Source organism: Pinus tabuliformis, chromosome 3_2 (assembly GCF_031772625.1).
Source record: "Pinus tabuliformis cultivar Carrire ecotype Pingquan chromosome 3_2, CPIR1, whole genome shotgun sequence".
In the NCBI taxonomy this organism is placed as follows: Eukaryota; Viridiplantae; Streptophyta; class Pinopsida; order Pinales; family Pinaceae; genus Pinus; species Pinus tabuliformis.
The window spans coordinates 922,004,921-922,012,872 of record NC_142302.1 but is presented as its reverse complement, the minus strand read 5'-3'; the positions used below and the strand labels follow the sequence as shown (position 1 = coordinate 922,012,872).

The window sequence follows — 7,952 nt, the reverse complement described above, 5'->3', positions numbered from 1 at the left end:
ATGCATGTAGCTCATCAACTGAATAGTTTGAGAGATCCTTTGTCTCTTCAATGGTGGTGACTATGGCATCAAACCTTGAGGGTAAGACCCTCAATATTTTCTCCACTATTCTTCTATCTTCAATTGTTTCTCCATGAGTTCTCATTTGTGTGATTACACCAATCACATGAGTAAAGAATGATTCAATGTTGTCTGACTCCTTCATGTTCAAGTTTTCAAAATCCTTTCTCAGCAATTGTAGTTTTGTTGTCTTCACTCTCTCCATGCCTTGATAGGTTGTCTTGAGGGTTTTCCATGCTTCATTTGATGTTTTAGCTGCTGCTATCCTTGGAAATATACTCTGGTCTACTGCTAGATGCAACAATAAAATGGCCTTTGCATCCTTCTTCCTATTGCTCTTCAGGAGATCTCTTTCTCCCTGAGTTAATGCATTGAACTCAGTTTCATCTGCTGGTTCTTCAAAACCATCTTCAACTATTTCCCATAAATCTTGAGAGGCAAACAGGGCTCTCATAGTTATTGACCAGCAGTCATAGTTATTCCCATTAAACCGTGGGAGCTGGGTGTTAAACATACCCATACCAGTGCTTGTGCTAGCCATTCCTTGACTGTGTATTTAAAACTGACTGTCTCTTTAGTGACAAACAAGATAGCGGTGAAGAATACCTGAATCCTTCGTTGTCTGAGTCTTCTGTCTGCCTGAGAAGTTTTGCTGCAGCAACAACCTTCTCCCTTCAGCTTCTTTAACTTCTTTAAAGAGCCTAAGCCTGCTCTGATACCACTGTTGGGTATTTTTGATGGGGAAAATACCAAAAACCAAGATTCAAACACACAGAGGCAATGCTCTGTTTTAGCTCCACAGGATCTTTTTGTGCACAGGGAAGATTAAAAAAAAATTTCACTGAGTAACAGAGTATTTCACCACCATAAAAAAACATTATATTCATTAAAACCTTATACAAAGATTTACCACTGTAAAATCCTTCTTATATTCACTGCTGTGAAAAACAACTTACTGCTGTAATAAAAATTTACATATGTTTACTGCTGTAAAAAAAAATTTTACACAGGCTTACAAAATTCGCTCAACCATTTTCTTTATGCACTGCTGTGCAAAACCACACATGGTTTTTGGGTTTTACTGCATCTTCGTTTTTCAATCCTCCACACAAAAATTCAACCCACGAGCTCTTTTCATTTGGCTCACACTATTCCCTTTCAATGCTGCGCTCTTACATATCTCCCATGTGCAACAAAAAAAAATAATAATAACGAGCATATATCACTTAACTCGTTAAAAAACATACTATACTACTATTGGTTTTTTTTTAATGCCGTATATAAAACTAAATGCATTACGTGCCCTATAAAAAAAACTTAACTTAACTTATTCACCTAAGCTTATGACAATGCATTAAAGAAGGGTATGGTCAACCAAGTTTTTAAATTACTCCACGCAACATTTAATATTTTCCGTATTTAGGTTTGGAGCAGCTTTGGTTGATCGACGGTGGAGAGCGATGGAGTAAATCCGACGGTGGAGAGAGATATTGGAAGGCACTTTGTCACCTAACTTTATCGCCCGAGAAAACTACGTTGCATTACGTCAGTGGTGAACCACGTGTCAGCTCCATATTATATCGGAAATTCTTGCCGGATTATTCCTTCGTCGGCAAATTGCTCCGAGAAAATTCCGGTGAACGGTTTCTGGCTTGGTACATCGGCGTTGAAATTAGATTTCAACAGTAGTGCTTGATTTTTGTTTTAGAGATGCCGAAACCGTCTCCTTCCTTGAATATCACCATCGTCACTCGAGTCTCTTCCATTAGCATCTTCTTGCACTCAAATGGGATGTCGACATCCGATGTGTCGTCGGGCTTCAGAAACTCCCACGTCAGCTCCTTCACTGCTGGCTCCAGAAGGTTGTACATGTAATTCACAGCCACTTCCTCTGCACTTCCAGGATGTTCTTTCATATAACATTCAATACTGGACGCCAATTCTCCATGAGCCTTCTCAGCCTTATATGTATGTATGTCGTCGGCCAGGCGAGTAATGATGCAGTTGAGCTCTGTGAGAACACACCTTCCTGGGTAATCTAATTGCTCCAATGCCTCTTGCGAAAGGATTTGACCTTCCATCAATAACACTCCACTCACCAGAAGTATACGTTGGCCGATGGAAATGATCCCGTTCTTTATGTATTCCTCCAAGCTTGGCACGTACTCAGATGCTAACCATTCAGCTTCTTCTTAATGCCCCATAAGATATTCCTCCCACTGATGAATTCAAGATTAAGATTATAAAATAATTACAATATTGATGTCTGCACAGTAAGTCAGTTAAAAACAATTTACAAATTCATCCATATTACTTACTCCTTCTCTGAAAAAGCTAAGCAATTCGCGCCCCTGTAACTTCTCTGCCTCCCGAACCACTTCGTGAACAATTTCCTAAAAGATTTTGTAGGAGAGTTTCATATAGTCTGGAAGGCTTTCTGTCAACTAGAGATCCCATCTGAAGAGGCAACATAAGATAATTAGGATGATACACAATGTCAATGTAGATGAAGATGGTTGCAATAACATCCTACCTTCTGACAGCCTCAGTGAACAGCATCAATTCATCAAGGGTTCCATATGTATCATACATATCATCCAGAACAGTATTCAAGCAGGCTACTTTTGAAAAGAGGAATCTGCATTTGGCATATTGGGGCTCATACGTGCCCGCCGCTACTATGAAGAAGCATTCCACGGGCCTCACTCGACCGAAGGGTAATAAAGGGAACTCCGAATGTTTAAACCAGCTGTGGAGCAGAATCAATCAAAGAAGGAATTAGAACAAGTTTCATCATTCAAAGAAAGAATTATAAGAAATTTGAAACTGAGTAAGTAATTTCTGAGTAATTAAAATAGAGTGGATATATACTACATTCTGGAATAATAGCATAAATCATTAGGTTGGTTTATTACGTAGTGACATGCTTCATCTCTTTTTGATTAATTGCTTGGATAATGTTGAAGTCCAGTTTAGCCAATTCTAAAATCTTTTGGTTGTTTACTTTGGGCAGCCTGAAATTGGATAAAAATGGAGCACCTAGTCAGTCTTATTATTATTATCAGCCAGGCACTAAAGGAAAGAACCTGCAAATTATGCTAAATTTGGGAAAAAGGATGAAGAGAAATTATGAAGTGAAATTGAATCTGGGGTCTCACTTACTTATAAACACTTTTGGCTAAGCGTGCATAATCTGAACTATACCCTTGACAATATCTCTTTGCTTCTACTCTGGAAACACTGGCATGCCAAGAATTCTCCAACTCGTATTGAATCTGGCAATGGTAAACAAAATATTAGAAACTCATTCAATCGCTTCCGTGGAGAAAAACAAATAAGCGAGTCGACATGTCTGGACATTAGGTTACCTCTTGGCTTACGTTTTGCTTGTTGTTCCATGCAGTGAAAATCTCACTTTTCTCAAGAGCTTCTCTTAAATATTTTGTGGCAAAGTCTCTAGCTTCATCCAAAATAGTTTCTCCAGGGAATGCAAGTTAGGAAGCTCTATACAGGCTCAACATGCTTGCTACATTTTTGTTAAATTGACTGGTTGAGCAAAAGAAATGCCTATCGGCATCTTTGAAGTTGTCGAAAATAGCTGTTAATACGACGTGCAAAGGTTAGAAGAGAGAACAGAAGATGATGTTGATTTAAAGGTTAAGTCAGATTTTCCTAAATCTCTGGAGCACTGAATTCTCTATTGCCAATTTAGGGAATGTTCTCTATGGATAGGAGGAGCATTTTTATGTTATTGTAGATTTCTCTTAATCGTCAGATTCCAAGATATTTTTGGAATCTGGAATAAATACAAGTTTCGCATGAACAGAAATAATTCTAAAATCTGTCATGGATATAAGTTTAGCATGAACAGGAATAATTATGGAATTGTATAGACAGGAATGAGGTCAATTTTTTACATCATTCCTGTCCCTGCCATTCCAGAATCTTTCAGAAAAATATACATACTATACCCCTGGGGATTTGAACTTCTACCCTTTTGCAAAGAAACACAATCCATAGTACCCACCTGGAGTTACACTGTACCGATGCAGCCGAAGAAGTCGAAATCCCAAAGCAGTGATCTCAAGATCTGCAACGGGCTTCAGACTTTCGTTCCAATGCCTGTATGCAGGACATGTCATAAATGTTACGTTGAAGGATTTTTCAGAGAAAATGGGGAAGGGAAGGATAGTGAAATTAAAAATTTTATGATACCTGTAAACACAATCGAGAATTTCCTTGATTTCCTTTTCAAAGTGTCTATCGATTCCAAGGCATACAATATTATCCACCATTAAGAGGCCTTCCAGCAGATCCACAGGATACAGGAAGGGAACTGCAGTATGCGTAGTTAATTAAATTTATTGAATTTTAAAAAGTAAAGCAAGGATAGGGCCAAGATGCAAACAACATGAAACCTCCATACATACCAAAACTGCCAAACTTAGTGAGCACGCTGTTCAGGAATTCAAGGCATTTGATGTCTCCAATGTGCATGAAGACGCAGGCAGTAGAAGCAGGTGAGCCTGAGAAAGACCCATCTTGGCTTTGAACATCAACTATTGTTTCCCAGTCGACCATATCTTGTATGCCCTCCAAAGATGACAACAATGTTCCGCCATGAATTTCGTCCTTGGAGAGGCTGCAACATTCATTTATTAGAATTTGCATAACATTATAGTAATATGGTCTAATTCGGTTGTTGAATTGACAATATGTTAATTTGAATTCACATACTTGGCTAGTTTCTCCTACCCTTTCATCTGGAGCTTACGCACATAAGGCAAGTCGTAGGGAAGTCTGAGGTGCAGAGATTGGGCTTCTCTTATCAAGGAAGGAAAGATGATCTCAAAGTCTGTTACATGGCTATCCTGATCGCTTTCATCCTTTATTGCTTCCAGATTGCTTTTTATGAATTCAATGCCTGTATATACAGATCAATGGCAATTGTCATTACAATTAATGACAATTACATGATCACGAGGTTACTACAAGTTTTATATCCACAAAAATGGCTTTAGAGAAATATATCCACAACAATTGTTCAAAAATTGCTCTCTTGATGCAAGGAAATGAAATTTGAAGGATCGAAATTTTAGTAAATATTTTTTTAAGAAAAAACATGAAAAATTAACCCGATTACTAATATTAACCCTACATGATGACAATGATAAAAAATAAAAAAAACAACTCTCAAATCCCAATTTTAATTCTTGCCCTGCTCGACTCACACATCCCAACTTTCCATTTAAGGAGAATTAAAAAGACAACTCTCAAATCCCAATTTCAGTTCTTACCATGCTCTACTTGCACATGCCCAACTTTCCATTTAAGGAGCCAAGAACACATGAAAGAGTGACAAGCAGGCGGTCGAACAGGAGGAAGTGCGACTCAGTTCCCCATGAACCATCTTTTAACTTGTTTTTCAAAATCCAATCAACTGTTTGGGGAAATTGCCGTCGAGAAGAACCATCAATGGCAGGCACCCTAGCTACCCATGCTGTGTCATAAGAAGATGGGGTGATCACTAAAGCATCTCCTTCACCTGTAAGCATCAGCTTAATCTCACTGATCAGTGTCTCCGCGCGTTCTGCATAGCAAAAATCCTATTCAATTAACACAGTTAGTGATCATTATCAAAAGTGATATAAATACTTGATCTGATCAGAAGAAAGAATAGATTTACTCACAGTGTAAGGGGATTGAAGAGATTGCACAAAATCGTAATCCCAGACATTTGGATGAGGATTGGACGTCCTCCTGATCACGCTGCTGCTGCTACCTGTCGACAGAGTAGAAGAAGCAACAGAAACGCTAGCCATTACAGCAAATATTAGCTATATGCACTGGAATGGAATTTGGCAAACAAATTTTGCTTGCTTGATTGGCTTGCTTTGTAGACAACTGAGTCACCTGCTGGTATTATGTAGGTATATATAGTGGCCTACGTCGATGGAAGGAAGCTCAGGCAGGGAATGTGATGAGTTGAGTTGAGTGACTTCCAAATTGTGCATATGCTAAATAAATTGTTGCATGTGAGTCAAATTATTTTGCCCCGCACACCAGGCAGGCAGCGAAAAGTACGCAAAAATACTTGCACTACTCATTTCAGCTTGCCATGGACGCTTTCGCGACAATTCCTGGACTTTGTAAGGATGCTTTCTTGGGAAGCCAAAACCGTGCAAATCCGTGCAAATGGTTTACGTGATGAATGGCTTCGGCCCATCTCAACACCATACTGTAAGGATGCTTTCTTGGGAAGCCAAAACCGTCAAAATCCGTGCAAATGGTTTACGTGATGAATGGCTTCGGCCCATCTCAACACCATACTGTGTTTTTCTGAGGAAATCATTGAAATAATGAGTGCTAAAACCTCAACCATAACAGCGAGTGCCATAACTGCTCTCCAGGAAACATCATCCTCGCAGAGAATCAATGCAGATATAATCTGGCTTTGCAGAGAAGGGCGAATGAAGGAGGCAATAGGAATCCTGAATTTTCCAGACCACCGAGGCATTCAACTAGAACCTCTTACCTATAATTCTTTATTACAGCTATGTACTGGAAACAAGGCTTTCTGAGAGGGAAAACGAGTCTACACCCACATGCTTTCGAGCGTCTTTGAGGCTAATATTTTCTTTAGTACGAAACTCGTGAACCTATATGCCATGTGCGACAGTCTGCCGGATGAACGCTTACTGTTTGACAAAATTCCAACGAGAAATCTCTTTTATTGGAATGCAATGCTGAGAGAATATATGAGAAATGGAATGTTTCAAGAAACCCTAGGACTTTACTATCAAATTCGATGGGAAGGTGTGCGGTTAATTGGTACAGTTTCCATAGAGTCACCTCATTTCCAAACTCTAACAAGAATATACAACCCACATTCAATTGTTAGGGTTATACAACCCACATTCAATTGTTAGGGTTTTCGTGGTAAATTTTGATTGATTTGCTCATTCAAGGGTTCGAATAGTTTTCTGGATTTAAGAAAGTTTTCTGGATTTAAGAATTTTGGGATAGTTTTCTGGATTTAAGAAAGTTTTCTGGATTTAAGAATTTTGGGTATTTGTTTTAGATAAGTAAATTTTCATTTTGGGCCATGGAATTGCCGAGAGTTCAGTAGTAATTCTGAGAAAAGACCGCATTAACGAAGAGGGTTGGTATACTTACAAGCACTCGAAGGTTTTCACAAGGTATCGCAAGAGAGGCTCCTGAAACTTCATACTGGTTAGTATCTGTTGCTCCTAATTATTATCAACCATTTCCCTGTTGTAGTTCAATGAATTATCTCTGCCCTTAGATGCGAGAGAGAGAGGGACGCGTGGATGTTGAAACTGAATAGAAAAACTACGCTAATAAAACCGCATAATTTGCAGACTAACAAAATACGGCATAATTCGATGGAAGACGACAGTTCAATCGTCTAACACGCGATCTGATGGTGCAGAAAGGTACACCTGGCACATTAGAAAGTTCTTTTCATAGAGTAATGCCTTACGGTGTAACACGCGATCTGATGGTGCAGAAAGGTACACCTGGTACATTAGAAAGTTTTTTTCATAGAGCAATGTCTTACTGTGTAAATATTATACTAGGAGATATTTGTAATCACATGTGGAATACAAGTAGTTAATAGCATAAGGTAGGAAAGCATCCAAGAATGGAAAAATGTAGGAAATAAATTGTGTGAAGCCAGTGCAGGTGTAGAAGAAGTTCTCAGTGGAATGAAGGTTGACGCATGAAGTGTGTGGAGGTGAGAATGGATGCGGACACATAGAATAATGAATGCAGGGAAGGGAACTATTGTGTGGCAAAAGTATGTGTAGAGTTAAAAACTATGCAAGGTATCTGTGGAGCTAAAGACAATGTGGAAGCAAATTATGTGT

General features: G+C 38.9%; 1 long non-coding RNA gene and 1 pseudogene across 1 annotated transcript; both read right to left on the bottom strand.

Moving 5' to 3' along the window:
- Nucleotides 1–1,739: 1,739 nt before the first annotated feature.
- Nucleotides 1,740–5,882, bottom strand: LOC149183646 (alpha-bisabolene synthase-like; annotated as a pseudogene).
- A 468-nt stretch (nt 5,883–6,350) lies between these two features.
- Nucleotides 6,351–7,522, bottom strand: LOC149183645 (uncharacterized). Its single transcript, XR_016257714.1, has 2 exons — nt 7,237–7,522; nt 6,351–6,758 (listed from the first exon to the last, which is right to left on the bottom strand). It is a non-coding gene; the product is annotated as an uncharacterized LOC149183645 (long non-coding RNA).
- Nucleotides 7,523–7,952: the final 430 nt, after the last annotated feature.